The sequence below is a fragment of the Aphis gossypii genome, chromosome 1 (genome assembly GCF_020184175.1).
Source record: "Aphis gossypii isolate Hap1 chromosome 1, ASM2018417v2, whole genome shotgun sequence".
Lineage (NCBI taxonomy): Eukaryota > Metazoa > Arthropoda > Insecta > Hemiptera > Aphididae > Aphis > Aphis gossypii.
In genome coordinates, this window is record NC_065530.1 from 87,486,880 (window position 1) to 87,508,491 (window position 21,612).

At 23.9% G+C, this 21,612-nt stretch overlaps 1 long non-coding RNA gene across 1 annotated transcript; it reads right to left on the reverse strand.

Moving 5' to 3' along the window:
• Positions 1 to 1,193: 1,193 nt before the first annotated feature.
• On the reverse strand, positions 1,194 to 12,997 carry LOC126551641 (uncharacterized). Its single transcript, XR_007605545.1, has 4 exons — positions 12,782 to 12,997; positions 10,401 to 12,124; positions 4,001 to 8,363; positions 1,194 to 3,040 (listed from the first exon to the last, which is right to left on the reverse strand). It is a non-coding gene; the product is annotated as an uncharacterized LOC126551641 (long non-coding RNA).
• Between the last annotated feature and the right edge of the window lie 8,615 nt (positions 12,998 to 21,612).

Here is a 21,612-nt window from a genome sequence, read left to right on the forward strand (position 1 = left end):
TTTACATCTATATGTAAGTATAATAGTGAAATGTATTCTGTGCATAGCTAAAGTTCATACAGGTAGATGTTCATAACAATAATATTACCATGATTATAAGATTCCAATAATAAACTGTACCTATAAATTATGTGCTGAGTGTATTTTGTACAGATTTAGGTAGGTGTATAGGTACCTACTTTGATAAATCGGATATTTTTAAAGTATATATATATACGTCGTAACTACATAAATTGCGTCTGGGGTAATTTGTTTATTTTCTATTCAACAAAACAATTTAAAGTTATTATCTATAATGTAGTGATGGTATTATTATTAAAATGTATTAATTGAATTTGTAAAGTGTATCTAACATGTTTGAAATAATTTATACACCAGCAGCGCCGTCTATTAAAACGTAGGTATTTCGTGTAGATATATTTACCTCATCTAATGAACTAGGTATCGTGTTAGTTTTTTTCTGATAAGATACTATAATAATAATTTTCTGAAATGACATACTAAAAGAGCAGGGGTTGCCAAAATGTTTGACTCACAGCACCCTTAGTAATTTTCTATGAATCCAGAGGCACCCTATTGACTACTTAGGTTTTATTTAACAGTGCATAAGTATAAACAAAAGTAGTAAGACGTAGATACATAGCAGGGGTGGTCAAACTTTTTTTGGTCACAATCTACTAAAAATATACTTCACCTTTGAGGATCGACTTCCATAGAAAGGTTAGGTTTTTTTAATTATTAAATAACTATAATTATTAAGAAACATATAGAGAGCGGGTGGCCCTAAAAATAAATTCTAATATGATCGAGAATGAAATTGTCCGCGATCGACTGTTTGGCCGCTCCTGGTATATAGTATATACACATATTATATTTTATAAAACAAATTGTTACATTGAAAAATAACTATATATTTTTATTTTTAATTATTATTGCATAAAGAATATAATAAAAAATATATTTCAAATTCACGGAACCCTAAATAAAGTTCGCAGTACCTTAGGGTGCCATGGCACCCCGGGTGGGAATCTTTATTAAATAAATAAATTAGAGTGTTATTTGTAAATTAAATTCTCATGGAAGAATAAGACATTTTGGCGGGGGGATTATGATCTCTTAATTTTTACTCCATCTGCGCTTATACGTTTATTTTCTACAAGTAGAAAATTAAAGAAATAAAATTTTGAAAGTAGTTGATGGTTTTAAATTTTTTTATTTAAAATCGTTATTGTAGTCAACTTTATGTACCATTAAAATATCAATTAATATTTTTAATAACTATTAATGATACATTGATACATAATATTTGTATAAACAATTTTATTGATTACAATTATATAAATATCAGAATAAAAAAAAATTAAATACAATATAATAAAAATTAAAAAATAAAAGCCGTTGATGGTTTATATTAACTAAGTCAATAAGTCATCTTAAATATATATACTACCTACTTTTGGTAGTTAAGTGTAACAATACACAATACCACAATACTTAACTAAATATGTAAGTACCTACAGGACTTTAAAAAACACTAAATATTTATAAAATAACATCAAAAGGTATAGGTAATTTGTTTATATTTAATAGTTCTACAACTTAGAGATAAATATTAAGTATTATGGGAACCTAGGTACCTCATACAATTATAACTTCTACAGTTATATACATATATAGACTTACAATTAATATAATATATAGGTACCTAATATATTCATAATTAGGTTTATGCATTTTATAATATTATAAACTGTTTAGATGTAGTTATAGTCCACAAAGAAAAATTGTATTATATTTTTTCATACCTGTATTGTCCTACATAATTTTTCCAAAAATTCATATTACTTATATTATCATACCTAGTGGTAATTTTTTTTTTTAAAACGATAAAATATCAATGTTGATCGGTCTTACTCTTGCTCTATTAACACATGTAAGTATTTTTTATAACTTAATTATTATCTATCTTGATGATTGTTATAAATGATACTATTTGTATAGATATTTTTATTGATTACTATCATACAACAATATTGGAACAAAAAATAAATCGAAAACAATATTTAATAATAATTTGAAAATGAAAGTGGTTGACGATATTATGTTTATTAGGTCATCTAAATTAGGGGACTGCTATTAATGATTAGGTTAGATATAAAAATAATTAATAACTATGCAGAACTATACAGAACTATAAAAGTATTAACATTCAGGTATTATTAATAGCAGTGATTATTATGACATAACATAACTAGGTACCCATAGGCGCCCGGAAGGGGGGCAAGCTGGGGCATTTGCCCCCCTCTGGCTTTTCATAAATATGTTTTAAATCGAATGTTTTATGATAAATTACTATTTATTTAATAACAAATCCTAACATTGCCCTCTCCTAGAAAAATTTCTGCGGGTGCCTATGTAGGTACCTACTAGGTACCTAGGTAGGTATACATAATATAATATAGGTAGGTTTTATTTTTATATTAATGTACAACTGTGAACCGAGTATACACAGATAGGTACCTACTTATACTTAATATTGTACATTTGTACTGTTGTACAATATGTTTATACAATTAAAATATTTATTATATTATAAATTATAAATTATTGAGGTGTAACAAACGTTTTATAAAGTATGTTATCTTCTTATACCTACAATCTTTATTATGTCCTATACATACATAAACTACATTATAATTAGTTTCTTGTAGTATGACCGTCATTCATCACTTCAATTATATTTACCTACGTTATATTATGTTAACAGCTTTGTGTACGCATCCCAAATGCAATTTCAGATTCCACTTTTCTCTGAAAAGCCTATTACAAAATGGACAACTAAATTCTGGTGGAACGTTATCACAACTCATTGTATGTTTCTTCAGATGATGTTTGCGTTTGAAAGTACGGGCGCAATTTTTGCAAACGAATTGTGGCTGTACTCCGCACTCGTATTTCAAATGTTTGGATAATGTATGTTTATGTTTGTAGCTACGACCGCAATTGTGTGGACATGGCCATTCATGATTGAAAAACCGACCTAAATTAACACATAGTCATATGCAATCACTCGTTTAAATACAGATATAACATAATTTATAATGTGTATAAGTAGTATATAGGTATTAGGCATGTATAATATTTATAGGTAGGTATATCAAAAGTGAATTTATTAATTATTTCAATTATGTATTAGTATTTACTTGTTAGAACCTATAAAAGTTAAAAAAAAAAAATAAGGTTGATTATAACAATTAAGGTTAGACAATAAAACGATTAATTTAAAATAAGCAAGAGGTCTTAGGGTAGGTAACTTTTATTTATATGTATGACTTATTCAATTCAAAAGCATAGGAATGAACTACAAAGTTCTAGAAGCTCATCATACAATTTTTTTTTTATCCAAGTTATTAATGTTAATCGATCTTGTTTGATTAAAATATAAATGTATTTAATTACTTAATTATTATATGTTATTTGATCATTTGTATAAATAATTTTATTAATTACAATCTGTTAAAAATATTGAAACGAAAAATAAATCCAAAACAATTTAATAATAATTTAAATATTTGGTAGGTAATTACCTACTAGGTACTAAAGATTAAGTTAGGCCTAATGATAATTAATTATTATAGATACAGTACTAAAAACTAAAAAAGGTATTTACATGCAAGTAGGTACCTAAACAAACAGGTATTTATAGTTAACAATACTAGTAGGTATGCACTTCATACAACATTATACTTTATACAGGTGAACCGCTGTAGGCATACAATAAATACACAATTTATTTATATTAGGTTTATGTAATATAAATATTTGTTATTATTACACAAATTACTTAGGTACCTATCTATAACAAAAGTTCATTAAACATATTTTATCTGCTCACATCTATTAACCTACATTCTACATGTATGGAATACACTTTAAATAGGTTTTTTTTGAAGTAATAGCAGGCATTAGTTACTTTACCTAGAACTTAGTAGGTACTTACTACTTAGGACTTTCATTAATCATTTGTATACGTTATATTAAATATAATAGGTATAGTTGAATAGACGTCAATAGATAACTTTTTTTACTCATCCCATTATGTGTGTTTTTAAGATACACTTTTTTCTTGAATTACTTATTATAAAATGGATAATTAAGTTCGAGTGGAACGTTATCACAATTTATTGTAGGTATGTTGCTTCAGATATTGTTGATACTGAACATGAATTGTGACTGTATTTTGCATATTTATTGTTTTAAATGTTTTGATAAAGTATGTTTGAGTTTGTAGGCTTGTAGCTATAACCATTTCTTGTAAATAAACATAACCATTTATGATTGGAAAACTGACCTAAATGAACATGTCATTAAGTCATTATTCGTTTACAATAAGGTACCTGCCTAACTTAACCTATATCATACTTAATATGTATTGATATAAATCAAATACATTTTTTATAATTTTCATAAATTTCAGTATAAATGTATTATAGATATAAGTAAAAAATTAAATAATACGTTTATAATTTACAAGTAGGCACCTGGATACATATATAGACATATAGTTATATTAATTATAGTTAAAATGCTCTCGAAACTTGATGGTACATAACAGTTATGAGTTGGTAGAAAAATATTTAATTTAAAATTAGCAATAAGTATAATATACTTTTTATATTATAAGGCACAAATAATAGAATACTTAAGTTTTTAGATAATTTTTATAGGCAGGCGCCTTTTGGGTCCATTTTCTCTACTGGGAAACAAGATAAAATTAGGTCCCACTAAGTAATAGTTAAGACTAAAGGGTCCTATACTTTTATGTACTTATATTTTTTCTGAAAGTCAAAAACACGTTTTTATTCAAGGAAATAATTAACACATTCTTCATTTACATTTAATAAGTTACAAAAAAATAAATAAATATATATATATACCTACTAAATAAAACAGCTCGAATTATAACAGCAAACATCAAATACTGTGTGTCTGCATATATTATATATCTATACCTATTACTACCTATAATATCTACCAGAGAGCGAGTGTCTATATCATATCTGTTTTTCAATAAACATACTTATACATAGGTTTATTTAAATCCATTTGGAGAAAACCGTTATTTTCCCTTTACACACATATCTTTTCTATTTTCCAAGGATACCATAGCTAATAGTTATTACTTATTAATTATAATATTGTTAAAAATAATATTCAGGTACTACTGAATTTAATGAAAAAGGTACTACCTATCTGGTATCAGGTCTTATGATTTTAAGATGGCTTATTTGAATTTTTTTCAGTATTCCTATAGGCAAGACACAAGTTGATACCTATAATATTAAGATTTAGACGATTTAGTGCATGTAAGCACAATGTTATGCTTAGCACATACTGACCACAAAGAGTGCACTGCTGTAGTCTCTACATTTTCATAATAGTAGTATTATTAAAAACTTTATTATTATTATTTTTAAAGAGAAATTTACAATCTATATAATACATAAAAATAAGTAAATATGAATATAATTGACATGAGTAATAATAATAACATGATTGGAGATAAGAGGTCCATCAGCAACCTCATAACAGTCATAACAATGTAAAGTTTATCTAAGATATTTTGTTTCATCGTTATTCTGCAGCAGAAGATAATTATGGTTATTGTAAATTTATCATAGTAAATTCGTAAATAACTCCAATTTTAAATAGATTATAATAGTTATACACCAGTTGCCTAAATATAAAATTATTGTCAAATAGAAAAGTTATGTTTCATAAATATATTTATATATATAATATATTAATATATATTGATCCTTAACTATAAGATTAATAATTAACATTGAATTCATTTTATATTAAATAATAAATTTCAATTGTTTTAGTAAGATATTATGAATTTTTTATCTTCATCTTTAATCTTAAATGTTGTTGGTTTTTTTTTAATTGAATATCTCTAATATGAATAATATTACTCTAAGAAAAAGCAATTTTTATAATTATATTATGATAATAATATTATAGGTACTCTATAGTTATATTTTATTTTCGACGACATATTTATGCGAATACCAGATAAAAAAATTGATGGGACATCCTTTTAAGAATTTTAATAATAAGTATTCATATTGTGTTACCTATTATATTATTATGATACATAGGTAAACGAGGTATAACTTTTATGGATACTTTCTTTAAGCTAAGTATATAAAACTTTATGTTGAGATAGCATATGACACTTGAGCAAATGCAATTGAGAAAACTTTATTAAACAAATGTTGCATTGAAATTTTCGCTCATCGCTTGCACATTCATACATTAAATGTGTGAATAAACTTTTGTTATTTTCATATATGTTGTTACATTTTGGACAGTAAATCTGAACTATGCCTGAAAAATAAAATAAATTCTTAAAGTAAATGAGATTAAACAGTTAAAATGGGTAGGTACCTAAGTTAATTTTATAATGATCTTATTATAATTAACAATAGATGCATTTATAAAATTATAAGCTGGTATATTTATGTATATAATTACATGCATAATTTTTGAGTTTTGACAAGCTTATTTGTGTGCAATTTTAAATGCTATAAATTACTAATCCAACACTATTTTTCATAAATGTACAAGAATTTTGATATCTATACTATAATAGACTTCTCTCTGATATCTTAGTATAAGGAAAATAATCTGTACGATGATGATGGGACTAAAATGGGTATTTAAATATAAAAGTTATGTATATTATTTTTTGATTATTGGAACTATAATTTATTTGATACTATACACAACTGTCAATTTGTGATTTTAAATAATATATATTTATTATTAGCCGTTTTCTGACTTTATTTACTATTGCTAATCAATTAAGTAACAGATGGCTCCCAACATAATTGTGATTAAGAATTAAATTTAAAATATCTAACAAAGTACAAGCATTAATAAGAGAGAATGATAATGATCAATATATCATATGAAATATAAATTCTGTCTTAGCTAGATCTGATCACCTTTAGACAAATGTGATAAGCAAATAAAGTAAAGTAAACAAATGTATGTACTATATAGATTGTTATATTTTATAGTTATATTGGTAGGGTAGTATTATAGATAGTATTATATTGGTATTACACTACTATTAATAAACAATAGTAGTCTACTGTCCACTGATGACTACTTAATAAGTAGTAACTAGTAGCATGGGTATTTATTGTACTTTTAATTCTCGATGCAAGAAAGCATACCCAATACCCATTATAGGTATATTGTAAATGATTGAAATTTTCTAAAAATGTTCTTTAGAAAACTTTTTTGCACAAACATTAAGATTTATAATTTATTAAACAATAGCATCAATATTCAACCGAGTTAATGGCACACATGAGCAACACCATTATAGATTATCAAACCAATAATCATAATTTTTCTTTCTATATTTATTTAATTATTTTTATTTTGTGCAGATTGTATTGTAGATAGGTGGTTGGTATTGACAAAAAAATAATAAAAATATGAAATACCTATAGATCTTATATTTTTCATTTAAAAATAAAGTACTAGTTCATGCATCAAACAAGTTTTAATATTTAAATGAAAAAAAAAAAATGTTAAATATAGTCTTAATATAGTATTGAGTCAGCTGACCACTATTCTAAAACGAAAGCTTGCTGGTAACCATGTAGATTTTTCTGAATAATCAGTCAATTGTAAAATCCATATTGTATAAATGTATGTAATGTGTACATGACGTGTAGCATGTACAATAAATAATTATTAAGTACAATAATAATTATTTGGGTATTATTTACATCTAAAGCTTATTTTTGTTGGCAGTACACTAAGAACCTAAGTAAACAATAACATGTCAATCAACAATGAAACAGTGTCTTAGAAATGTGTATAGTAACAGTCTTCTTTTAACTGTCATACTTTTCTCAAAAATAAAATAAATGTGTACAACTATAAAAATGAAATAAAATTTTTTTAAATAACATAATATGTATAAACGGCAATTTTAGTTTGTGTAATCTTACTAAAGATTAAAAATATATAAATAAAACATAATACAATTTAATCAACAGTGGCCCAGTTTAAACAGTGACGAGGGTTTCCTTGGATTTCATCTGGTGAACGATTATGCACAGCTACTAAATGTATCTTTAATGTTTGTTTACGTGTAAAACATTTTTTGCAGTATTGACATTGGAATTTTGGTTGTACGCCACATTCACTAGTCATATGGCGGGTCATATGTTGTTTATTCTTATAGCTTCGGCCACACATATTTAAACAAAAGAAACGGACTTTTGATTCAGAATTATTTGTATTCATTAACATAACCTTTTGAAGAGATGCAATACCTAGAAAAACAATATTTTTTTAAACATGGTTCATATTATATAAGTTCAAAAGTGAGAGTAGACTTAATTAAATTAAATGAAATAGGTACAATAAATATAATTTTACAATCACTAATTTATAATTTAAAGTACTATGAAAGGAACATGTGCATATAAATTATTAATTAGTGATAAATATGTTATTTGTTTATTGTATACATTTTTATAGATATTGTTTAGAATATAACTATAAATAATAAAATACTACTATAGCACGATTCACTATAGGCATCCACTATCCAAAACTGTAGCAAATGTAAAGAAAATATGAGCATTAAATAAGAAACCCAAGCAAGAAGCTATGCACTATACATTCATTGACATTTAAAGTTGTATAATGAATTATGACTATATAATATAAATTATATATTTTTTGTCATAATACCTGTATAATATTTTACACATTAATATTATTATAATCAAACTAGTTAAACATTTATTTATATTAAGTAAAATTTTAGATATAGATATCCAGTGGTGGTTTGATAATCTTATTCGACCAGGGCAAGCTTAAAATATATCACTCATCCACTCACCACTGCACAAATTTAATACTTTAATAAATAAAAAATCAGTTGGACTGAGTTATTACTTATTAGTACTTATACTTTAATATTATAATGTATTTATATATATTATTTATTTATAATATAGATTAAAAAATATTAAAATATCTCAGGATGAATAATAAGTTATTAGTTAGGTATTGCTATTTCAAACAAATTCAATGTTATTAATAATGATCACCCAACCACCAACCCTAAATTTTGACCGGGGCTTTTCCTCGATCTTATACATGTTCAAGCCGCCTCTGTAGATACCTATTTTGTATTTAATATATCTATCAACAGTAACAATATAATATTTCATATTATATATATCGTATATTGTTATATATTATTGCAATTTTATTCAATATTATATTATTTATTGGGATTATTGATAACTTAACTATTATAATTAATTACTGTTTAATATACATAAATATGATATCCAGTTTCCAAATATATATGGTAATTTAATAAAGTTAATTAATTACTTATGAATTATAATATTATTCATTATTGAACATGATTCATAATTTTCTAAGATATATTCAGGGCCAGATTGGTTTGGCAAGCTACCGAGTAAAATTCATTAGGCCACTCAAAATATGGGCCAGTTTTGAGTGTTTAGTCATATTTTTTTTTTTTGGATAAATCAGTACAAAAGTTGGCAGAAAATATAATTGATTTGATTTATTTAAACCATACAGTAGCTGTAGCTGTAATCTAATGTTAGAAATTCTAAAACTTGGTAGATCAATATTTTGCCAATCCAATGCTGGATATATATTTATAGTTTGAACAAAAATGCTACATAATTTTTCTTAAAGATTAGTTTCCATTGTGTTTACTAAAAATAAGAATTATAAATCGAACAAAAATAATATTTTATTTCAACCTATTCATAAACTTCAAACAATTCAAACACAGAATTTGTCAAAAAAATAAATAGATACCAGTCAAAATTGAACATTTTTGTTATACATAAACTTGGTAAATTAAATAAATAATAATATTGACTATATTAATGATTAGTTAATACTAAATAAATGATAATTATCTTCAACATACCTAAATCCAAATGATATTCAATAGAATTTCAAATTAATAATTCATGTTCGTATTACATATTCAACTCAAATTTTAAAACAAAAGTATTAAAACTAATTTGGAAGTACATAATATTTCGTGTAATAAATTATTACTATTAATTTGTATGAACACTAAGATATTAATATTGTTTTTCATATTGATAATTAACAAATCAATGATAAATAATATACTAATTGTAAAACGCATTACATATCCAATATAAAGTATTTTGACTTATTATAAATTAAATAAAAATCCAAATGGTAATTTAGAAAAAAAGGAATGTATATATTCAAATATTTATGATGTATATTATGTTCGAGCTCAACCCATGCACTTCATAGCTCATTAAAAATCCTACCTCTTATATGTCTCAAACTGTATGTTAAGTTCGTTACACAAAATTCTGGTTAAAAAGTGACAGGCCTAATCGCGGGAGGTGCTCAAACAGACATTTTGAGATTTATGATGGAAATTGTTGTTTATATTTGGTTGCTATGGCATGGTTGTTTCCTTGGCAATAATCAAAGAACATGTGGAAACAATTATTATTATTATTAAAACTAATAGCAACCATCTATAAACAAAAATTTCCATCGTAAATCTCAAAATGTCTGTTAGAGTACCTCCCGGGGTTATGCCTATCAATTTTTTTACTTAGTCTATCTTCTACCCTTAGATCTAATTTATCTCTTAGGTTAGTTAGGTTAGGCCGTTTAGGAACGCATATAGGATAAAAGACAGACAGAAATCCATTTATATATATATATAGATTATATACTAAGGATGGCTAATTTGCAGCTCTCATCATAGTCAAATGAGGCTAGTATTTTATTCATAAAATCAAAATTTTCTTTTTATTGTTATGAATTTTAATTTATTTGATAATCATTTATAACAATTTATCAAATTACATAAAATATATTTATAAATATTTTGGTTCTTGGAATAATTGTATTAATTGTCCATGTGGCTTTCTCAAGGCCATAGCCAGCAAAATATTTGGGAGGGGGGTTAAAGTATAAGTATGTTATATCATGTAATAAAATATGAAATTATAAAAATATTATTTAAATAAAATTTTTTTTTTTTTTGAGAGGGGGGTCTGGTTACAGCGTTAAGCTTGCAAAATGTTCATGTTAACTATTCCTGCTATATACTATATTATGTAACCACTAGTGCAGTAAGTATAGACATTAGACATATTAAAAGCACTCTGCATGCTCAAAGAGGATATGTCACTATCCATCAATTCAGTAACTGTACATGACAATTGGATAAAGCTATACAAAAAAAAAAATTATACTAATTTCTATTACAAAATATACTATACTAAGTATAAAAAATGTAAGTAAGATGTAATTGTTTAAACTGAAACTGATACTTAATAAATTACTTTAAATTTAGTATGTAAATAAATGTCTGAAAATTATAAAAATAAAATGTCTTTAAATTTATTGAAACAACATAGATATTGATAGATATAACAACAATTGAAAATTGTATTGTTGTTGATTATTATTCATAATTGACAAGTAAATAATTATTAACTAACTGTTACTCTAATCTAACCAATGCATTTTTGAATTTGTGATTTATTCGGTTCATTTTAATAGTATAGCAGCACCATATAGCATAATTTGTAAATTAATAATTTTATTAATTCCACTTGGTCAGCTAGTAGTGATAAAAAAAACTGTAAAAAGTAATGATAGTAAATAAATAAGTTCCATTACAATAAAGACTTATTTAAAAAAATAATAATAAATAAATAAATAAAAATATTCTTTCAAATTTTATTGGATTAATAGATTTTTTTATACTTGTATAATATATAATTATTATTTATAAAATATTAATACATATTTCACAAACACCGAAATTTTCCACACTGATTAATAGAATCAACTTTTGCCACACATTTTTTTAAATGTTTTTTCAAATGACACTGCAGTTTGAATTGATGAAAGCACATAGAACATTGGAATTGTCGTTTGACTCCACACTCATACCTTAAATGACGGATAAGACTCTTTTTGTTTAAATATGTACGTCCACAATTATTCAGACACATCCAACGTTTATCTGGTAACAAGAATTTAAAAGTTAATATAATTATACCAGTATTCAATATCATTATGATTTTAATTTTTAGTTAAATAATTATTGGTAGCAATGCAATTATGAACGGTTATAAAGTATCTACAAAAAACAATTATAAGTAATAAATATAGTACTTAATATTATTATATGCATAATAAGGGTATTTTACATTTACTGTAATCAATTAGTCAATGGTATTATACTGTAATATACATTGTTTATAAAAATATAATTTTATTGCATGGGTCACATTATAAATTAAATTCTGTGAAATGATAAATCCTTGCTAAGGACTCCTAGCCCCTAGGTATTACTAGGTAGCTGGTAGATGCCCCAAAAGTACAAACAGTAATTTATTGATGATTGGGAATAGGATTTGTGTTTTGTTTTGTAGCCACATATTATTTTTAAATATTATATTATTATAGTTATTTATATTAGCACAAAGTAAAAATATATATATATATATTATTAAAATGGTTGTTTGAGTTGTTGAAGATTGGAATGTTTAAAGTTACTGAATTAAAAAGTGTCACAGGGATAGTTTCAATATATTATTTACTGTACATAATGCATTTGAAAAATATCAAAATCTACCCTGTAATAAAAATTTAAAGTAAGAATTATTGATTAATTTACCTCTTAAACATAGTTTATGATGAGATAAATTAGTTACTACTAATTAAAGGATATAAATAAAATGTTAAAAAAAAAAATACAGAAGTTAATGGTTGCACATATAAAATAAATACTGTTTAGAATATAGTAACTGGGTCATAGATGATATATTATCTATGATTTGGATACCTATAAGTCTCATGTATAGGTAATAGGTATATAATATAGTCTCACATAGTAGTATCACTTACCTTGGCATAGAATGTGATGTAATATTTATTTTTAATTTAAGAGGATATCAGAGCACTATTTGTTTTCTCTCTTTGGCCCACGCGCAACATAGATAAAACGCATTTACGCAGAATCATTTTTTCTATGATTTTAAGTAATCTTAGAGTAAAAACACCTACTACAAAAAAGATAGAGAATAATATTTTTGAGGGAATGACATATCAATTTGTCAAAACAATTTAAACATTGTTTAAATTTACAACATTATTTTGTTTATTTTGAAATTTTGAAAGTCAAATAACAATAAAATATAAAATGGATATAATTCTCTCAAAAATATTAGTATCTACCTTTTTTGTAATGGGTGATTATACTCTATGATTACTAAAAAATATAGAAAAAATGATTCTGCGTAAATACGTTTTGTGTATGTTGCACGTAGGCCAGAGAGAGAAAACAAATAGTGTGCTAACATCTTCTTAATGGTACTTTCATTGTTGCATTAAAATAAACATTACTATAAACCTGAGATAGTCCTTATATCTATCAGAATCCATAATAATCCACATAATTGACTATACTATAATTATAATTGATAACTTTTAAAACAAAATCATCTAACATAATATATTGGACTATTTTTGAAAATATTTTTAAAATAAAATAAAATTTATTGGTACAAAGAAAGTGTATTTATAATTTTATTTTATTATTATATAATAAGGAAACACATACAATCATAACAAAATAAATTAAGACCATATTTTAATTAATATACATATATATTTTATAGTAAAAATTTTGTAAAAGGTAAGTTAATTTTTTGTCATGTATTAATTTAAGTACATATAAGAAACATCTATGAATAAAGTTGGAATAGATACATTTTAATATAACAGATAGGTAATAAAAATATGTCTAAATAGTAAAGGTTTCACAGTTATGAAGAAGTTCACTGTTAAAAACATTAGTTTCTTGCAAACTTTAAGTATCTGAATACATAAATAACAGTTGTGAAATATATCTGTTATAAACTTTATGAACCCATACCGTCATACCGTCATATTAATTTTTTTTTTACAAGTGATTTCATTTGACTATTTTGAGAAAAATAAAATGGTTGAAATTTATAAAAATAATTTAAAATATACTAAATATATATTATATACTTAATAAATATTTGAATATTAAGTTAAGATACAAATTAATTGCTTTCATAATATGTGTTATCATCATTTTTTGTTTTTTTTGTTTTTTTTTTTTTTTTTAACCAACACTGAAATATAAAAAGTATACAAAAATAATTATTTTGAAACTTAAAAAAATTATTTTGTTCAGGAAGAAATTATTAGACAAGTATAAAACAATTACAAAAAAAAATAATAAAAAATAATAGTAGTTAACAATCAATAACAATAAAATTAAATATAAATCAATATATTTTTTGAGCTTCAATAGGTTAAGGTTAGGGTATGACCATAGACAATATTATAAAATAATCAATTTATAAAAAGAAAGAAAACTTAAATTACAAAACTCTTATGAACAAACGCTAAATGATTTTTCCATACATCTTTCCTCATAAACCGTTTATAGCAATATTGGCAAACGTAATTAGGTTCTTTGCCACAATATGATTTTATGTGCCGATTCAAGTCAGGTTTATACTTGTAGCTTTTACCACAATTTTCGTTGGGACACTTGAATTTCAATAAAGCCACATCATGAACATTATTTATGAAACCTGAAAACATATTAAATTCAATAATAATTTTAAGTATAGAATAATTATTTATACATTTCATTTATTTAGTTATGCTCCTTCAGTAAGCAAAGGTTGTACCAGGGATAAAGCATTAGATAAGAATAGCGAATAAGTATAATAAATTATGAAGTTAAACCATGCTAAAACTTTTATTCATATTTTTACATCACACTTAATTTATTTTAAGACATGACAATTCAATTTAAAAAAACTTATCAAAAAAATAATAGGTTTAAATTCAATTAATTATTTTTTTAATACATTAAAAATTCTATAAATCAATTATAATTTCTGCTTAATGTTCATATAATTTTAATAAAATAACTTAATTAATTAGTTAATTTCAACTCTATAACTCTTAGTTATTTATTGATTGCTATCATAATACAAAAAGACTACAAAAAAATATGTAGGTAGGATTTATAGTTATAAAAATAAAGGTTCTGGAAATAGGAATAAACTAGAGCCAGAAGCAAAACAATAGAAGTAAATAATTTATAATAGTATCAATTTGTAATCAAAATAGTGATTTGTGTTTTTGCATAAATAGATTTCAGTATATTAAAATATGTTAAATTAATTTGATTGTTATTGAATAAAAACAGTTAAAATTGTTTATTAGTGAATTCTGTAAAAGTTTTATTTGAGCATAACAGTAAAATACAATATTATATTAATAAATAATAATTAAAACATTTCTCTTGTTATTATATAATGAATCAAACAAAAATTTTAAAAACTATTCAATGATAAATATATATGTATTTATTTAAATAAGAATCACAAACGAGAGAAAATAATTAAATTGGTATTACTCCATGAATTAATGCTGAATGTCGTTTAAGATGTGTCTTTTGATTATATGTTTTATTACAAAGGGGACAATTGAATCTTACACCACATTCATTACGCCAATGATACTTCAAATTCATTGAATGCTTAAAACTTCGACCACATAAATTTGGGCAAACACTGCGTCCATTTGTATTTGTATAAACTTCTGTAATATAAAAAACAATTTTTGGTTAATTTTTTTTTTAGTTTAGTAAAGTTAAGCTTTTCACTTACAAACAACATTTAATAAGAAAGTACATGCTATTTTGTTAAGAATATGTATATTAAAATGAAAATACAATTCTGTAAATTGTAATCTGCGGATACTCATTAGGTAGGAAAACCTAATTATATGTATTATATGAATTATATTGTATACTTATAAGTATTTATAGTTTTTACTTGATAATGTAGGAAGTAAATAACACAAAGCTAATAATTATTTATTATATATATATTGACTTCTAATAATTTATAAAATTAAAAAAAAATCAACTAGCCCATGTCAGGGAAAACTCATATATTATTATTCTATATATTAAAAAAAGAACAAGGACATATGTACATACACCATAGTCAATAACGCAGTGGCTGGAAAAAAATTAAATTTGGAGAACAGACATTAAGAGAATATCAATGCATCATTTGTTTTCTCTCTCTGGCCCAAGTATAACATAGACAAAATGCATTTAGGTAAAATAATTTTTTTTTTTTTTGAGTCATTTTAAAATAAGATTGCCCATTACAAAAATGAGAGAGAATAATATTTTTGAGGGTAGACTTACCAAATTGTCTAAATATTGTCTCAAAACAATTTAAACATCATTTAAATTTACAAAAAATTTTTTATTATTTTTAAAGTCGAATACAAAATTAAATAACTATAAAATATAAAACCAATAAGTCATACCCTCAAAATTATTATCCTCTATAATTTTTATAATAGGTGATTTTACTCTAAAATTACTCATGAATCATTAAAAAAATGATTTTAGGTGAAAGTATTTATCAACATTGAGCATGGGTCTGAGAGAGAAACCAAATATTGCACTGACATCCTCTTAAAGCTGCAAAGGAAACAGTATGATGGAAGGTACTCAGTGCTACCTGGTCTTCAACTTAATTTTAATTTAAATCATGTTTGACTGCAGAAGTTTATGTAATTCTATATTTTCTATTCACAGCAATCTAACCGCAATTATTACTGAAAAAGTGATAACTTTATGTATAAAATTGAATACACTTTGGCCATTTGAGTTCTAAAGGCTGTAAGCAATAAAAATTTGTAATTGGTTTTACAAATTTTGATGTACTTGATTACATTTGATAGGTACCAATTATATAATATAATGGTATAATTACAAAAAAGTAATAAAAGGTAGATAAAATATTATATATGTAAAAAATTTATATTTAATGATGAATATATACAAAAACAATAAAAAAATTTATGTTTAAATTATAAGTTATTTTTAATGATTTATACTTCTAAAAGATCTAAAAAAATACATTTTAAATTAATTTTACAATTATAGATTAAAATAAGCTAAAATAAAAAATATATATTACACGTGATTAAAATAACTTATTATTTAATAAATTATATTTCTACATAATTTTAAGTTTTGTTAATTTTGAAATATAGTAACATTACTTACTGCCTACTATCAGGGGCACAATAAGGGTGATGAAGGAAATCCCCCTCCAGAACATTATTTTACTAATATTTTGAAATATTTATTGCAGAAGGTATTTTTTTTGGAAGTGATTAAGTTTACAGTTTTTTGTACAAAAAAAAATTTAATGGGGGATTCCCCTCAAGAAAAATTCCTAATTACGCCATTATCTACTATATAATCCGTCTCTTTACATATATAATTTTAACCCATATATATTTAATAAATACTTAATTTCTGAGTTAAATAAATTGAATCTAGATAAATAATAACATTAATTTTTTAATTGGAATAATTTATTTTATAACATAGAAATAATTACTTTAAATTCATGACCAAGTTTTGTGTTGTTACAATACCAATATTAAAATCAAAAGTATAAAAAAAAAAAATTATATAAAATTAAATATATTTATTAACATGTATTGTTGTTGTCAGTGAAACATTTTTAAAAACATTTGTGTATCATTAGTAAGTGTTTTTTCAACTGATCGTTCAAATGAAATGAAGCATTACAATAAAGACATGTGTAGTATTTATTTTTAGTACAATATTTTTGTATATGTTCTGTGAAATTACTAACCACTGTATAGGTATAACCACATCCATTTGGACATTCCATAAATTTGGGAAAATTTTCTTTAAGTTTTAACTTTATCTGAGTACCTAAAAAATTTATACAAATTAAAATATATTTATAAAGTGAAACAAAAATGTGACTTTTCTGCTGACAAATGAAGACAACTCATATTCGTATTATTATTATATGTTATAGCAAGTAACTATAATTAAATAAGGAAGCAAATACAAATATTTAAAGCATAATAATTATTAGAAGCGTGTTATAAAAATGGATTAATTGCTATTTGTAAGGAGTTAAGAGAATTATACAGAGGTGATAGTATTAAGTAACACAGACAACACTTTAAAAACATACTAGGGGATACAATAATTGAATATTTTAAAACAGGAAAGAAAATTAATAAAATTAACATTAATATGGAAAAATTGCATTGACATATAATATAAGAACATTCATGAACTGATAATTTTCCATTTGCCGCCTCAGATCCTGTTCTTTAGTGTTGAAAAAGGTATTGAGTGCTGTTCTGCCTCTTTGAATAATACCAGAAAGAAATTTCACACCTAGATCGCCTATGTTAATAAATGAAACAGTTTAAGAAAAACATTTTTATTAATAAATACAATGTTTTCATGATATTTTATACTTAAAGTATTAGATTAATTAGAAATAAAATAAATTATAGAAAAAATAAAAATTATATAAATGATAACAAATAAGGATAAACTCAAAAATTAAAAATACAAGTTTAATACTATAATATAACTTACAAATTAACTATTGTACAAAATTACTATAATGCTGGGACTTTGGGTAGCACTAACATTTTTGTGGCGAGTAATTTTATGTTAACAAATTAACATAAGATAAAATAAATTAAAAATTAGATTATTTATATATTTCTATAATAATGTAGGCATATTATGCAATATTGAATGATATTTCTGCTTAATTTTGAAGCTTTCTGTTATAATACTGGAAAATAAAAATAAAAGCATAAACTTAGAAACTATATTTTAATTTATATAATTTTTTTGGCAGAATTTCACTTTGTTTATTTAATCACTATTTCTTCGTCAACTATACTCGTGAATGAAATGTTTATGCTTAAGTATTAAATAGATTTGATAGAACAAATAACATTTGTAAGGTTTTTAAAGATAAATTAAAAATGTTCCCATTATCCAAATGTATTAACGATTTTTTGAGGTGTACAACAATGTAATGTGTTCATAACTTAAAAAATAAAATTATAAAAACAATGAGTAGGTATAAATAAATAATTAATTTATATAATTATTTCATTACTATGAATTAAAAATTAATATTCCACTAATAATAACCTAACTGTACAGGAAAAATGTCTCAAATTCTAGTAGAAAATGTTTAAAATGTTGGTATCAAAGCTTTGGAAATAAATTTGTCCTATAAAATATTATTACTTATTATATAATTTAAAAAAAAAAAAAAAAAAAGTGGGCAAGTGAGTACCGCTCTGCTGTACATTAGGTGCCGTATGGATCATTATTATATATTATAGGAGTGTTAAATTTGAATCCAATGATAGTTATCATTGTATACGAAAAACGATTCTGAACGAAGATGATTTGTCAGCCTAGGATATAATTTCTAGTGGTTGGTAAAAAAGGTGGTTTAAAAAAACCAGCTTATATTAAAAAATATTTTGAAAATTAAATCACGTAAAGAAAACGCGAATCTTAATAACTGGTAAAATTTTCAAGTATCTACGACTTATACTTTTTGAATAAAAATAATAATTTAAAATCGTTTGAGGATAAATCGTTATCGTTACGCTATTTCGTTAAAATTTAAAATTCAAACGCACTTAAAATTTTTCCTATAATGATGCTTCGAGTTTTCTCTATAGATACTTGAAGGTAAACTTATGGAAAACTTAGTGTTGTATTTTTAATCCTTAGTTATAAACACAAAAAATTTTATGATTTTTCAACTTCAAATATTTCGCAAATATTCATAATTTTGACGAATTTTCGTCAAAATTTGAACTTCAAATGCTAATAAAAAAAAATTGTGCCTATATATTCTTATAATTTTTTAATCACTATAAGAATAACATATGAGGAACTTTTTATTAAATTTTCAAGTATTTTGATAGGGCTAAAAAAATTTTATCGACACTTCAAAAATATTTTTTCAGAAAAATTGAAAATTTCAGTTGTCTATAAATAGCTCAAAAAAACTCAAAATATTTTGAAAATTAAATCAAGTAAATAAAATGCCAATCTTAATAACTGGTAAAATTTTCAAGTATCTACGACTTATACTTTTTGAAAAATAACAAATATCAAAAATCGTTTGAGGCTAAACTGTTATTTAACGCGTTTTTTGTAAAAATTTAAATTTCAAACACTCATAAAAATTTTTTGTCTGAATCCGGTAGAGTTTTTTTTACAGATATTTGAAAAAAAATGTATGGAGAACCTTGTACAAAATTTTCAAAACTTAGTTATAAAAGAAAAAAATTTTATGATTTTTCAACTTCAAAATTACTTGCAAATTTTCGCGTTTTCGACAGATTTCGTAAAAATTTGAACTAAAAACGCTTATAAAAAAAAATTGTGACTAACGATTTTTAATTTTTTTTAGCTACATTAAAAACAACTCATAAGGGACCTTGTATTAAATTTTCAAAACTTTTTGGTCATCCAAAAATTTTATCGACACTTTAAAAAAAATTTCTCAAAAAAATCGAAAATTTCAGTGGTCTATAAATAACTCAAAAAAAGTCAAAATTTTTTGAAAATTTAACTATATACGGATACTACTGACATTAACATTTGGTGAAAATTTCAAGTATTTTCAGTGATTAGTTTTTGAATTACAACCATAAAAAAAAATCGATTTGGTCGAAAACTGGTTTTGCGTAAAAATTGCCGTTTTTCCGTCATTTTTTTTTGTTTTTCTCGATTTTTTTGAACACTGTTGGAAAATAATAACTTTTTACCTTTATAATGCACCAAGGATATTCACTTTTACATCGGAAACCACCCCCATTGTTTGAAATTGGAGCATTATTTCGACTAGTTATGCTGTACACAGACACAAAAACAAAAAAAAAAAAAACACACACCATTGTAAAATCAATACATTCATCACTTCGTTCAGAATCTAAAAGTTAGGTTTGTTAAATACATGGGTTGTATCACAAAAAGGAAATAAAGTAACAACATTATGATTATATAGTTGATATATTCTATGTATTTTTAGCACAATATTTTCTTCTTTAACAAATGCACTATACAGCCCATATATTATGGTTTTTACTATAAAATAAAACTTCGATAGAAAAATAAAATATAAATTTGATATTATGATATCAAAATTAATTAAAAATGTAAAAATTTAGATAAAATTAAGCCACTATTTACTTATATATATATAATATATATATACATATATATAAGTGTCAGTAGTAAAGATTATATATCTGTGTATCTACTAATATACAATATGCTCACAATTTAACAATAAATATTCCTGTAGGCTGTATATACTAGATAAGTACTTTTAACTTAAATTATTAAGTTGAACTGTTCTCAACGTCCTTTGATTTATTATATACTGGAATACCATGAATGTAAATCATATGTGATTTGAGTGATTGCTGTTGTGTAAATCTTTTATGACAGACTATACAGGGAAATTGTGGTTCTTTACCACATTCATATTTAACGTGTCTGAAGAGTCCACTTTTATATTTGTATCCTCGACCACAGCCAGG